At 38.7% G+C, this 15,792-nt stretch overlaps 1 pseudogene; it reads left to right on the plus strand.

Moving 5' to 3' along the window:
- The first annotated feature begins 2,028 nt into the window (after nt 1-2,028).
- LOC102138116 (phosphatidylinositol N-acetylglucosaminyltransferase subunit C-like) lies at nt 2,029-6,804 on the plus strand (annotated as a pseudogene).
- The last annotated feature ends 8,988 nt before the right edge of the window (nt 6,805-15,792 follow it).

Below are 15,792 nucleotides of genomic sequence, written 5' to 3' on the forward strand. Positions count from 1 at the left end.
AACCACTATACACTGATTAAATTTTGTATTTAGGTTTGGCTGATGAAAGAACTGGAAAATATTGCACTTAAAGGTAGAGACTCAGAATTATTGATCAGCATAAAAATGATTAATTTTACAACAAATAAGAGAGTTTTGCAAGATTGATGGATACAAGCTGAACAAAGGTAAATTATTACATTATATATATATTACATAGTATATAGCCTTCCTATATACTAATAATAACCATGTGATAAATGTAATAAAAAGAAAGATATCATTGGTAATAGCAACAAAAACTACAAAGATAAGTAGAAATAAATTCTTTTTGTTTTTTATTTTTAAGAGACAAGGTCTGGCTCTGTTACTGAGGCTGGAATATAGTGGCTCAATCATAGCTCCCTGAAACCTTGAACTCCTGGGCTCAAGTGATCCTCCTGCCTCAGCCTCCCAAGTAGCTTGGACTACAGGCACATGCCACCACACCTGGCTAATTTTATTTATTTATTTGTTTTGAGATGGAATCTCACTCTGTCGCCCAGGCTGGGGTGCAGTGGTGCTGTCTCAGCTCACTGCAACCTCTGCCTCCTGGGTTCAAGCGATTCTCCTGCCTCAGCCTCCTGAGTAGCTGGGATTACAGGTGCGCACCACCACACCCAGCTAATTTTTGTATTTTTAGTAGAGACAGGATTTCACCATGTTGGTCAGGCTGGTCTCGAGCTCTTGACCTCGTGATCTGCCCGCCTCGGCCTCCCAAAGTGCTGGGATTACAGGAGTAAATTTTTTAATTTTAATTTTATTTTATACAGAAGGGTTCTTTCTGTGTTGTCTAGACTGGTCTCCAACTCCTGGCCTCAAGCTATCCTGCTACCTGGACCTCCCAAAGTGCTGGGATTACAGGCACAAGCCACTGTGCCTGGCTGGAGTAAATCTTATCTAAAGATACATAATGATGAACTTTATAGAGAGAATTACAAAACATTGTAAAGGACAAAAACAAAACCTAAGAAAAATATAAAGCCATAAATCTTCATGAATGTGAAAGTTCAATATCATATAGATTTTTCTTCAAATTAATATATTACATAAATGCTATTACAATGAAAAAACTTTTCTTTCTTTTTTTTTTTCATAGAACTGGACAGACTTGTCCTAAAACTTGTATGGAAGCACAAAGGGCCAAGAAAAGTCAAGACAATTTTTGAAATTGATGCATAATAGTTGTACATATTGGTGGGGTATATGTGATATTTTGGTATATGCATACAATGTGTGATGATCAAATCAGGGTAATAATGATATCTATCACCTCAAACATTTATCATTTCTGTGTTGGGAACATTCCAAATTTTCTCTTCTAGCTATTTTGAACTATACAATAATTTATTGTTAACTATAGCCACCCTACCGTGTTATCAAGCACTAGAACTTACTCATTCTATCTAACTGTACTTTGTACTCATTAATCAACAGCTCTCCATCCCCCCTCCCTGCTACTTTTCCCAGCCTGTGGGTAGCCATCATTCTACTTTCTCTCTCCATGAGATCCGCGTTTTTGGCTCCCACCTATTAGTGAGAACATGCAACATTTGTTGACAACTTTGAAGAAGAAAAAATGGGGAAACTTATTTTGCAGATATAAAGACTTATTATCAAGCTATAGTAACTATGGCAGTTACATGTTCGTGCTGTGGGAAATAAACATACCAATGGAACAGGACAGAAGGCCTAGAAACATGTATTGAAACTTGATATATAATAGAGATTACATGGCATTAGAGAAAAGATGGACTATTCAATAAATGGTGCTGAGACAAATGGCTATCCATGTGGAATGAAAAAAAATTAGATCTCTATCTCGCAGCAATTGCACACACATTTTTTCAATTGACCAAAGGCCTAAATAGAAAAGGTAAAATTTTAAACTTTTAGAAGAAAAAGTATGCTGTTATAACCCTGGAATAAAAGTATTTCTTCAACAAGTCACATAAATGTGCATATCATAAAGGAAACGGTTAATAAATCCAACTTTATTAAAATTAAAACATGGAAGACACTACAACAAAAGTGAAGACAAGCTATACACTGAACAAGGTATTTGCCCAGTTAAGTCTTAAAAAAGATTAATATCCAGAAGATATCAAGAACTCCTACAAATCAATAAACAAAAGGCAAAATTCACAGAAATCTTGAAGTGCCAATTAACATATGAAAATATGTTCAAGTTCACTAGTAATCAGGGAAAAGTAAGTACAACCATATACATTTCGCATCCATCATTAGCAGGGCTGTAACTAGCTTCAGTAGAGCATGAAGATTATGCAATTTGTGGATCTTGTTTTAAGAAACAGATTACAAAATTTCCCATATAAAATTAACTACAGGGCCTTTGAAGGGGCCCATGCAAATGAAAGGTCCTGAAGCCTAAACCTCATTTGCTTTACAGTAAATCTGCTTTTGTTTATCAGATGGTAAAAATGAAATGCCTGAAAATACCAAGTGTCACAGAGGCTGTGGAGCAATAGGAACCCTTATACTATCGTTGTGAGTTGTAAATTGGGGCAGTCATTTCTGATAGCAGCGTGTCACTGTCTTGTCAAATTGAAGATATATATCTTCTAAGACCTGGCAATTCCACTAGTATGTATTCTTAACAAACATTGACTCATGTTAATGAATATTTCTAGAATATATAAATATGCAATATTTATAATAGCAAAAAAAAAAAAAGAAAATAAATATCCTCAATCCACTAGATAGTCTGGTTGATAGTCTACTGACCTTATAAATAGCCTAATACCCTTTATCTGCTATCTACTCTCCTTAATAGGACAGTAGACAGTGCATAAAGAAATCATGCCAACCTGTAACTAACACTAAGGAGGCCAAGTGGCAGAAGGCCTTATGTGAGTGACAGCCCTTCCTTGATAACTATGTGGACCTGAAAGAACTGCAGAAAAACATCTATGCTCAGAAATACCAATATTGGACTGGGGTATTTGAGTTGAGTGTGGTGATCCATCAGCTGCATGGTGTCTATGTTTTTGTGGTTATCTGGTGTTACATGGACAAAGGGTTTCTGGTCTCCTACTGGCCTTGTGGGACTGGCCTGGCTTCTTCACTGACTGCATATGTTTTATTTGATCTTGAATAGAGGTGAAGGGTGGAAGTAGAGTGGGCATGTCCGGTGGGCTGACTTGAAGAGCCTATAGTCTTCATTACTTTTGTCTATGGCTGTTTGCTAGTGTCGAAGACCCTGACAGTGTCAGCACTGACACCATCTGTGCTGTGTCAGTCTTCACGCTGTTAGACCACCTCATCTTTCACTGTGGCACCAATGCTGCCATTGTATCCATCACATTGTCCTTGAACACGGCCGTCGTTGCTTCTGTCTGCCTGTCCTCATGCCTTCCCTGGTCCCTGTATGCCTTCATCATGGTGACATTTGCCATCCAGATTTTTGCCCCATGGCCCATGTTACAGGAGAAACTGAAGGCATGTGCTCTCCGCAGCTGTGTGGGTGTCACACTGCTCTTTGAGTTTTCAGCCTTGAGAGGCCTGTGGTCCTATAGTGCGTGGGAGTCATCCTCTTCATCCTTCTCTAGTTTCCATCTCATGTCTCTGTCCTTTCTACCTCATTCACCTGCAGCTTTTTAAAGAAACCAGTCATGGGCCTTAGAATGAAGTTGAAATCAAATTCTTGTCCAGGTGCCTCAGCTAAGTTAGGGACCTCCATTATATTATGAAGGCAAGTTGATGGACCAGCATCTTAGCTCGTGTAACAGTTGAAGGCAAAGTTCCATTTTGGAAGCAGCATGCTGATGTGGGTGAGAGAACAGGGATCAAAGGAAAAAATTAACCAAAGGCTCGGGTGGTAGAGGTGCTTATTTTAATAATCTGTTATTTTGTGGGAAGAGAAAGCTTTTTGGGGCCCTTTTGAATTATTATGTCTCATTTATTATTTGCTGTAACAAATGAAGTGATGTGGTTTCTATTAAAAAATAACAGTACAGGCCAGGTGTGGTGGCTCACACCTATAATCCCAGCACTTTGGGAGGCCAAGGCGGGTGGATTGCTTGAGCACAGGAGTTTAAGACCGGCCTGGGCTGATCCAGTTTGAGACCCCATCTCTATAAAACATTTTAAAAATTAGCTGGGCATGGTGGCACATGCCTGTCGTCCCTACTCAGGAGGCTGAGGTGGGAGGACAGCTTGAGCCCAGGAGATGGAGGTTGCAGTAAGCTGAGATTATGCCACTGCACTCCAGCCTGGGTGACAGACTGAGACCTGGTCTCAAAAAAGCAGAACAAAATAAAAACAAACCAATACATTAAAACAAAAACAAAACAAAGGTTGAATTCATAAAAACAGAGAATAAAGTGGTGGTTTCCAGAGGCTGGGTGTATAAACCTTCAGTTATAAGATGAATGAATTGTTGTGATCTGTTGTATAGCACAGTGACTGCAGTTAATTATACTGTATTGTATACTTGAAATTTGCTGAGACAGTAGCCCGTAAGTGTTCTCACCATACATGTACACAGAAAAGGTAACTGTGAGGTGATAGAGGTGTTCATTAGCTTCACTGTGGTAGTCATTTCATAATGTGTATGCATATCAAATCATTGTACCACACACTTATCAAAAAAAAAGAAAGAAATGAGGAGTTTCTATTTTTGTTCCAATAAATGAAAAAATAAAAACATGCAAAAATGCTTGATTCGTAGATATGTAGTAAATGTATAAAAATAAGCAATGGAATGATAGATAAGAAATTAAGGATACTGGTTACCTCTATGGAGAGAGGGAAGAAGTTTACTGGGAGGACTATGAAAGGGGCTTCAACTGTATCTGTACTATTTTATTTCTTTTTGTTACTCCAGATTTAAACAGACTTTTGAGATATATATTAATTTCCTAGGGTTGCCATAACAAAGTGTCACAAACTGGGTGACTTCAAACAATAGACATTTATTCTATAGTTTCAGAGACTAGAACTCCAAAATCAAGGTGTCAGCAAGGCCATGCCCCCAGCAGACACTGAGTGGTATCCCTGCTTGGCTCTTTCTAGTTCCTGGTGATCACTTCTTAGCATTCCTCATCTTGCAGCTGCGTCACTTGAGTCTCTGCCCCTGTCACTGCATGGCATTCTCACGGTATATCTTTGTCTTTCCCCTTCTTATAAGGACATTAGTCATTTTGGGTTAAGGGCCTATCCCACTCTCTAGTATAACCTCGTCTTTACTAATTATATCTGCAATGACCCTATTTCCAAATGAAGGCTTTCTGAGGTACTGGGGATTACAACTTCATCGTATCTTTTTGGGGAACACAGTTCAATCCATAACAAGGTATAATTTACATGCAGCGATATATATAGATCTTGAATGTACCTTTTGATGAGTTTTGACAGATGCATATACCTATGTGTGTTAGTTCTCTATCGATCCTGTAACAAATCTTCACAAATGTAATAACTTAAAACAACACAAATTTATTATCTTACACTTCTCTAGGTCAGAAGCTTGACATGAATCTCACTGGACTAAAATCAAGGTGTTGACAGGGCTGTGTTCCTTTCTGGGGGTTCTGAAGGAGAATCTATTTGCTGGTCTCTTCTCATTTCTAGAGACCACCCACATTCCTTGACTCATGACCCCTTCCTGCATCTTCAACACCAGCAATATTATATCTTTCTTCCCTTTTTGTCTGATACCATTATCTCTGCCCACAGCCAGGGAAAAGTCTCTACTTTTAAGGGCTCATATGGTTAGATTAGACCCATGCAGATAATCTCCCATTCTCAAACTCCTTAACTATTTTTTTCTTTTTTTTTAGACAGAGTCTCACTCTGTCGCCCAGGCTGCAGTGCAGTAGCACGATCTCGGCTCACTGCAACTCTGCCTCCCGGATTCAAGCAATTCTTCTGCCTCAGCCTCCCGAGTAGCTGGGACTACAGGCTTGCACCACCATGCCTGACTAACTTTTGTATTTTTAGTAGAGACAGAGTTTCACCATATTGGCCAGGCTGGTCTCGAACTCCTGACCTTGTGATCCACCCCAGCTCCACCTCCCAAAGTGCTGGGATTACAGGTGTGAGTCACTGTGCCCGGCAAAGTCCTTAACTTTTATCACATCTGCAAAGTCCTTTTTGCCATATAAGATAGCATAGTCTCAGGTTTGGAGTATTAGGATGTAGGCATCTTTGGGAGCCATTATTCTGCCTACCACATCATGTAACACTCACCCTCCCAACGTGGAGAATGTTCCTCTCTCTGAAAATTCCTTCATGTTTCTTCTCAGTTCATCACAGCCAACTCACAGAGGCAACTTCTGTTCTGATTTCTGTCATCTTTCATTAGTTTGGCCTGTTCTAAAACTTCATACGAATGGGACACACAGTACGTTCTCTTCGTGCCTGGCTGCTATCTCACAGCACAATACTTTTGAGGTTCATCTATATTGTTATGTGTATGAGTTGTCCATTCTTTTTATTGTTGAATAGTATTCCATTAGTATGAATATGACAAACTCTGTTTATACAATCTCTTGTTAATGAACATTTGGATTGTTTCCAATTTGGAGCTGTTATAAACTTTCTTATAAAAGTCTTTTGTAAACATATTTTTATTTCTCTTGGGTCCTGGGAGGATTGCTGAGTCATGGAATAGAAATATATTCAACTTTATATGAAAATGCCAAATAATTTTCGAAAAGTGGTTTTACCGATTTAAATTCCTACACTCAACATATGAGAGTTCCAGTTGCTCCTATCCTTGCCACCATTTAGCACTATCAGTCTTTTCAGTTTTAGCCATTATGGTCAGTGTTCATTTTATTTCTTAAAAAACAAACAAACAAACAAAAAAAAAAACAGCAAAAACTTTTCCTCGAACACCAAAATAAGGAATATCCTTTAAAAGTTTAGCCCAAGTTTCATGGAGTTAAAGCTTTGGTAGTATATGTTACTAAACTATATTTAAAGCCATTGTATGATTATAACTTAGAAGCACACTTAATAATTTAATATTTAAGGCTTAATGCAACAAATGTATTGACTTACCTCTATATCCTAGAAAACAGTTCTTTTTCTAGCTTGTTACACTTTATCACTGTAATTGACATTATGCCTTGCATTAAATACCGCTCTTGGTTTCTCACCATTCTCCCACTTCTTGGAGATGGACTGTGTGTATTTATTTATCTTTCTGTTCCACGTGCCTAGCACAGTGCTGGGCAAGTAGCCAGTGCTCAATGAGGTTGTTGAGTCAATAAACAAGTAAGCAAGCATATTAATTTAAAGCATAAATATGATAGACTAGAATCACCATTCTTTCTTTTAAAAGAAAAAACAGTTTCAAATTTTATACTGAAATCTTAATGTGACCCCATTTACAAATTAGGATTGAGGTAAAAATCCTGTTTCATTCTGTTCTTCATTTATGGTGGAAGGAAGTGTACTTAATTTTTTCTTTTTTTTTTTCTTTTTTTTGGGACTGAGTCTTGCTCCGTCACTCAGGCTGGAGTGCAGTGGCATGATCTTGGCTTACTGCAACCTCTGCCTGCATGGTTCAAGCAATTCGACTGCTTCAGCATCCCCAAGTAGCTAGGATTACAGGCATGTGCCACCATGCCTGGATAATTTTTTGTATTTTCAGTAGAGACAGAGTTTCACCATGTTGGTCAGGCTGGTCTCGAACTCCTGACCTCAGATGATCCTGGTCCTCCTGCCTTGGCCTCCCAAAGTAATGGGATTACAGGTGTAAGCCACTGTTCCTGGGCTAATTTTCGTATTTTTAGTAGAGATAGGATATTGCCGTGTTGACCAGGCTGGTCTTGAACTCCTGACCTCAGGTAATCTGCCTGCCCGGGCCTCCCAAAGTGCTGGGATTACAGGCATGAGCCACTGTGACTGGCCTGCATGTGTACTCAATTTAAGAAGCACTTGTTTAAAAAAGGGGATTTTGGAGGTCCATCCATGTTCTCCCAAGCCAACAGGGTTGTTCCAGATGTGATAGCACATTACTCATATCACTTTTGAGAGGGGTATTTTTATATTTAGTAGTGTGGTATCACCCTACTCTATAGCCTGAAAGGCATGGCCTCTTGGCTGTGCTGAATTCTACTAGAAGAATCTCTGGATAAAATTTTCCTGACTCAAACTCATTTAACGGTAACAGAAGTGCCTATCTGGGCACCCCCAGGGATATGTGGTTAGAATTCAGGGAATCTATTAAAGCTCTACAAAAGACATGTGTGTGCATGTTTGTGTGTCAGAGGGTGGGGTGGGTACGCAAATATGAATTTTTCAGGGGAAAGTGCCCATGGTTTTCATCAGACTTGTGTATGTGAAGAAATATGAAAAGTTACAGAGTAAAGTTAAGAGACTTAATATTGTGGCTAGACTGACTGGCCAATTATGACAATTTGTGTGTAACAATTAGTGGACTCATTTAAATAATGAACTTGTTTTTCCTTCTCCTGAGTTGACCAGTGTTTGACTGCAGGTGCATCCCCAAACATCATTGACAAAATGGGCAGAAATTACACTGGGAGGCAAATCTCTTGGTCATGGAGGGAGCAAAACTTCACCTCCCCTAGACTTACTATTATGCCTTGACTTCAAATCATACTGATTTTTTTAAAATCAGTATGACTCCAGGCTTCATTTTCAAGGACCCAGTGTGTCCATTCAGAGCATCTCTTTTGTTTCCCTGAGAAGTTGGAAATGAGACAGTTGTTCTTTTGTTTGTTTGTTTGTTTTTGTTTTGAGACAGAGTCCTGCTCTGTCGCCCAGGCTAGAGTGCAATGGAGCCATCTCGGCTCCCTGCAACCTCCAACTCCTGGGTTCAAGTGATTCTCTTGCCTCAGCCTCTCGAGTAGCTGGGATTACAGGTGACTGGCATCACGCCCAGCTAATTTTTTTTGTATTTTTAGTAGAAATGAGGTTTTGCCATGCTGGCCAGGCTGGTCTCGAACTCCCGATCTCAGGTGATCCACCTGCCTCAGCTTCCCAGAGTGCTGGGATTATAGGTATGAGCCACTGCACCCAGCCAAGACAGTTATTATTATGTACTTCATAAAGATTGACCCCAAAAGGAGTCTAACCCACCAAATATATAATTCCTAAATTTAATATGAATTTCTACTAATCCCTCTCAGTGTAAAGATGAGTCCAGAGCCAGCCACTGTGGTGTGTACCTGTAGTCCCAACTGTTTGGAAGGCTGAGGCGGGAGGATCACTTGAGCACAGAGGGTTTGAGGATGTAGTGTGCTATAATTGCATCTTTGAATAGCCACCTCACTCCAGCCTGGGCATCATAGCAAGACCCTGTCTCTTAAAAAACTAAAACAGCAGCAGCAACACCACCACCACCACACAGATGAGTCCAGAGACATCAGATAAAAACTCATATTTCAGAATAGAGAGCAAAAAGTAAAATCAGTGAGTAATCACCAGTCAGAAACAAATTATATTTTCTGATGTCTTTTATCTTGGTCAAACCTGAGTCTTGAGAGTACAAAAGGAAGACAAGAAATAACCCTGTAGAATAAAATTATAAGGCATTCTTCTTCCATTGGAAGAGCTTGGATTAGAGTGGCATAGTAGAGTTGAAGTCATCTTCAGATATATATGGAGGGTGTGGGTGGCTGAGGAAGGGAGTGGGAGGCGATGCTAAGACACTGGCAGAAAGTACACTTTGCACAGTCTTGACATCATTTACCTAGGGTTCATGATTCTCATTCCAAGAATAAGTCATGATTTTTTTATTGCTTCTTATTTCAGTTCATTTTATTATGTGTAGTAGTGTGAATAGACTTCTTATAGCAGTATTGGAATAAAGATTAAATTGTATACATTTAGATATAACACGATAACCTTTTATCTTCAACCTTTCAGCCCTCTTCCATTGCTAGGGTCTTCATTTAAGACGTGCAACTGCTAGTAAAACAATGGGTGTGCAGGGTACATTGGGATGGGATGGTGAGAATGGTCATTTCAAAACTATTCTCCATTTTATTGCCAGCATTATTTAACATTCTGGAAATGGGCCAACTTCATCTCTGGAAAAATTTGAAGAGTTGGCTGGGTTTCTCATCAGTCATGTTATGGTGGAATTTTCTAATAAATAGTAAAGGTTTCAACCATTGATGTGGCTTACATGAGTTCCCACATATGGATAATAAAACTGAATAAACCTGTTTTCATTTATCTGACAAAGCAAATAACTTCTTTTTTGGCTATTTTCCTGGTTCTTGATGCAACATGTGACACGTCTCACTTCCTGGACTCTCCTCCTTTGCCTTCTGTAATCTTAAATTTCTCTGAATTTTCCTAGGCCTTATAGTTTCCTTATTGCTTATTCATCTTCCTCTTTCTGTCATCACTTCTCATCCCCAGAGTTTAGTTTTGTTCCTCTGCTCTTTTAACTGTACACTTACTTTTTTAGAACACTTTAGTTTTTCGTGGGCATGATTCCAAAATCAACATCTATACTCCTCCTTGTTCATTCAAATGTAGATCCTATACTTCTAGCTACCTACAAGAATGCTCTTTGTAAGTGACCTTACAGCTCCTCAAACTCGAAAAACATTTCATGCAGCAACTTGAAACCATATAGTAACATTATTCATCTGTCAGTTTGGCAAGATGAATTAGTTTGAAAATACACAGTCTGGCTGGACACTGTGGCTCACACCTATAATCCCAGCACTTTGGGAGGCCAAGGCGGGAAGATCACCTGAGGTCAGATCACCTGAGGTCAGAAGTTCGAGACCAGCCTGGTCAACATGGCGAAACTCTGTCTGTACTAAAAATACAAAAATTAGCTGAGTGTGGTGGCAGGCGCCTGTAATCCTAGCTACTTGGGAGGCTAAGGCAAGAGAATCACTTGAATCTATGAGGCAGAAGTTGCAGCGAGCTGAAATCACAACACTGCACTCCAGCCTAGGTGACACAGTGAGACTCCATTTCCAAAAAAAAAAAAATTTTATATATATATATACACACACACACACACACACATATATATATACACACACACACACATATATATTCTAATAAAAGTGTGGAGAATCAGGCCCTCCTGTGTTCTGTAGGTACGACTGTTTGTTAGTATGTTTATTTGGTAGTATTTATCAACATTTAAAAGACATTTATTAAAATTTAAAAGAAATTATTTGACTTAGCTCTTCCATTTCTTTTCTTTTCCCTTTTTCTTTTCTTTTCTTTTTTTTTGTTTCAGATGGAGTTTCACTCTTGTTGCCCAGGCTGAAGTGCAGTGGTGCAATCTCGGCTCACTACAACCTCCACCTCCCAGGTTCAAACAATTCTCCTGCCTCAACCTCCCAAGTAGCTGGGACTACAGGCGCCTGCCACCACATCTGGCTAATTTTTGTATTTTTAGTAGAGACGAGGTTTCACTATGTTGGCCATGCTGCTAGTCTCGAACTCCTGACCTTGGGGATCCGCCCGCCTCGGCCTCCCAAAGTGCTGGGATTACAGGCATGAACCACTGCACCCAGCCAGCTCTGCCATTTCAATGAATTTCTCTTAGAAATACATGTTCATAGGCTGGGCACAGTGGCTCCTGCCTGTAATCCCAGCACTTTGGGAAACTGAGGAGGGCAGATCACGAGATCAGGAGTTCAAGACCAGTCTGGTCAATATAGTGAAACCCTGTCTCTACTAAAAATACAAAAAATTAGCCGGGTGTGGTGGTGTGCATCTGTAATCCCAGCTATTTGGGAGACTGAGGCAGGAGAATCATGTGAACCTGTGAGGCGGAGGTTGCAGTAAACCGAGATCACACCATTGCACTCCAGCCCGGGGGACAGTGCGAATGAGATTTTGTCTCAAAAAAAAAAAAAAAAGAGAGAGAAATACATGTTCATAAATATGTTTTAAAATTGCATACAATACTACCCAAATAAATTGACAGATTCAGTGCAATCCTGATGAAAATATCAATGACATTCTTCACAGAAATAGAAAAAAAAATCTTAAAATTTGTATAGAACCCCAAAAGATCCCAAACAGCCAAAGAAACCCTGAGGAAAAAAAGAGCAAATCTGAGGGCATCACACTACTAGACTTCAAAATATACTACAAACCTATAGTAACCAAAACAGCACGGTACTGGCATAAAAACAGACACATAGTCCCATGGAACAGAGTCGAGAACCTATAAGTGAATCCATACAGCCAACTGATTTTTGATAAAGGCACCAAGAACACTCATTGGAGGAAAGGACAGTCTCTTCAATAAATGATGCTAGGAAAACTGGATATTCATATGCAGAAGAATGAAACCAGGCCCACATCTCTCATCATATACAAAAATCAACTAAAAAGGGATCAAATACCTAAACGTAAGACCCAAAGCCATAAAAAATACTAGGAGAAAATACAGGGGACATGCCTGAGGATATTGGTTTGGGAAAAGATTTTATGAATAAGACCTCAAAAGCACAGGCAACAAAAGCAAAAATAAACAAATGGATTATATAAAACTAAAAAGCATCTGCACAGCAAAGGAAATAATCAACAGAGTAAAAAGACAACCAACAGAATGAGAGAAAATATTTGCAAACTATTCATCAAACGTGGGATTAATATCCCAAATATACAAGGAGCTCAAACTTCTCAACAGCAAAAAACCCAAACATTCTGATTTTTAAATGGTCAAATGATCTGAATGGACATTTCTCGAAAGAAGACATATAAATGGCCAACAAATATATGAAAAAATGCTCAATATCACTAATCATCAGAATCAAAACCACAGTGAAGTATAATCTCACTCCATTTAGGATGACCATTATCAAAAAGACAAAAAATAAATCCTGGTGAGGTGGCAGAGAAATGAGAACACATACATTGTTGATGGGAACGTAAATTAGTACAGCCACTATGGAGAACAGTATGGAGCTTCTGGAAAAAACTACAAAGAGAACTACCTAACGATCCAGCAGTCCCACTATTGGGTGTTTATTTAAAGGAAAGGAAACCGGTATATCAAAGAGCCATCTGCACCCCCAAGTTTGTTGCAACACTGTTCAGAACAGCCAAGATATGAAATCAACATAGGTGGCCTAAAACAGATGAATGAACCATAAAGAGCCATAAAGAAAATGTTTACATAAACAGTTGAATATTTTTCAGCCATAAAAAGAAATCCTGTCATTTGCAGGAACGTGGATGGGACTAGAGGTCATTATGTTAAGTGAAATAAGGCAGGAACAGAAAGGAAAACACTGCATGTTCTCACTCATACGTAGAAGTCAAAAAACAGTTGATCTCATAGAAGTAAAAAGTAGAACAGGAGATACTAGAGGCTGTGAAAGGTAGAAGGAAGAGGAGTGTAGGGAGAGATTTGCTAAAGGATACAAAATTACAGCTAGATAGAATAAATAAGTTCTTGTGTTCTATACCACTGTAGAATGACTAGAGTTAACAATAATATACAGTTTCAAACAACTAGAAGGAGGATATTGAATGTTCCCAACACAAAGAAATGATAAATGTTCAAGATGATAGATATATTAATTACCCTGATCTGATCACTTTACATTATTATTATGTAACCCACCAATATGTAAAATTGCTATATGTCAGTTAAAAATGAAGCACATACATGAAGTCCCAGTACTCAGGAAGCTGAGAAGGGAGGATTGCTGGGACCCAGGAGTTTGAGGCTGTAGGGCACTATAATTGTGACTGAATAGCCACTGCACTCCAACCTGGCAACATAAGGAGGAACCATCTCAAAAATTAAAATTAAAATTAAAAAAAGAAAAAAATTTCATACAAGAATTTGCATTGCAGCAATATTTTGTAGTTGCAAGCAGTAATAGTGGCAAAAACAACACCATAAACAATCTTACTAAACACAGCCAAAATACTTATCAATACAGAATTGGTTAAGTATAAGTGAGTACCGAATTGGTTAAGGATAAGTGAGTACAGTGAAAAACTATGCAGCTTTTAAAAAGAATGAGGCATACCTGGAAAGCTCCAGTTTAAAAATACACTATTAATGGTAGTGTATGATCATTATTTGTGTAAAAGTAACTTTTAAGGAAGGATACACAAGAAGCAGTAAATAGTCACTAAGATTTGGGAGTGGGAATGGGAAAAGGAAGAAGATTTTTACTTTTCAATATATATCATATTGTATTGCTGAATTTTAAAAAAATACTTACAGTTTTATTGTTAACATTTTTTAAAAAAACACTCCTTTCCTACAAATTTATCTCCTGGTTTGCCCAATTTCATTCGCATTACTCTTTTAACACCATGGCTTAGGAGTTTGAAATCAGCCTTGATTCCTCTTTCATTTTCAACTTTCTTGTGGAGTCACCAAATCCCCTTCCTCCTCCACAGCATCTCTTAGCTTCATCCTTCCATCTCCATTAAGGCTGCCTCTGCCCTGATTCTGAACTTATCTGCAGTGAGAACATGGGTAAGCCATTTAATTACCCTTTAATTTGCTCATATGTAGAATAGGAATAATAACTTCTACAGAGTGAAGAGAGGTTATTTTAGGATTAAATTATGTAAGAAAATCAAATTTGTGGCATAGAGTGTGTGCCCAATAAACACTATTTTCTACTTTCCCTCTAGGGTTTTTTTTCCTATTGCTACTATATCCTCTAGTTCATACTACATGCTGCTACCAAGTTAATTTTCTGAAATGCTGTTTTCATCATTGAATTCCTTTGTTAACTCCCTTTTGTGCTATGGCCCTACTCTGGAATCACAGATTGACAAGATTGGCATCATGACAGCTGGTGAGATGATGAGGCTCTTGGAGAATTTCTTCTGAAGGAGAAGAGATGGTTGTTGCTGTTACCATGGATCTGGACTAGCAGAGTTAGGGGCTACCCCTGGAACAAGTTTTCCCCACAGTCAAACCCCTTAACTCTCATCCTTGAGATCCTTTTGTAAACTCTCTTTGCTCTAATTTGAGTAGAAAGTAACCAGTAAGCAGGGGAAGCCTCAACTGCTGTACTCAATACCCAAGATCTTGCATCAATCAGCTTTACCGTATCTATTTTATTTTATTTTCCACTTTTCCTTAATTTGATTCAAGTCAATCCATTTCTTTACAGTCTTTCCCATGCTCATTTTTAAAATAGAAAACTTTTTTTTTTTGGTGCGAAAGTTACATAAGATCATTGTAAAAAAAAAAAATCTTTTTTTCAGGGTAAAATGGAAAGTTCCCTTCTATCATGCCAATTTTACTTGTTAACAAAAAAGCTAACCAAGAATTATTTAAGATAGAAATTTTGGTAGTGTTAGTAGGCTTAGATGAGAAGAAAAACTGTAATTGTTCACCTTTTGTACCTGTTTCAATAGCACTGATCTTTTTTTTTTTTTTTAAGGTTTTGGTAAATGTGAGGCAAAAATGCCATTCTCTAGATGTGCTCACAGGACAGATTAAATGCTACTATTCCTATTGCTGAACAGAGGAACTAGAAACAAAGAACATCTAAAATGAGCAAAACAGATAAGCTTTGTGTAGGAGATCCCCAGGGCCAACCAAAGCTTGGGTAAAAGGAGATACTACCTGGCCCTGCTAGGCATTCAATATTTAAGTCCTCAGACTCTCTCCTCTCTGCTGATAGACCACCCTCAGGTTCTCCCAACTGAAGTGTGTAAGAATGGACTGGGGCCTACCTTGCCTCCATTGGTCTTGAACCTTCAGGGCCCCGGTTTCTTCTGTATGGAGATCATTTCCTAGGAACTGCTCCGCTTTCTGAGTCCCAGATACAGTATTTCTTGGGATGATCAACCGTTCTTACAGAT

This window comes from Macaca fascicularis, chromosome 3 (genome assembly GCF_037993035.2).
Source record: "Macaca fascicularis isolate 582-1 chromosome 3, T2T-MFA8v1.1".
NCBI classification, from domain to species: domain Eukaryota; kingdom Metazoa; phylum Chordata; class Mammalia; order Primates; family Cercopithecidae; genus Macaca; species Macaca fascicularis.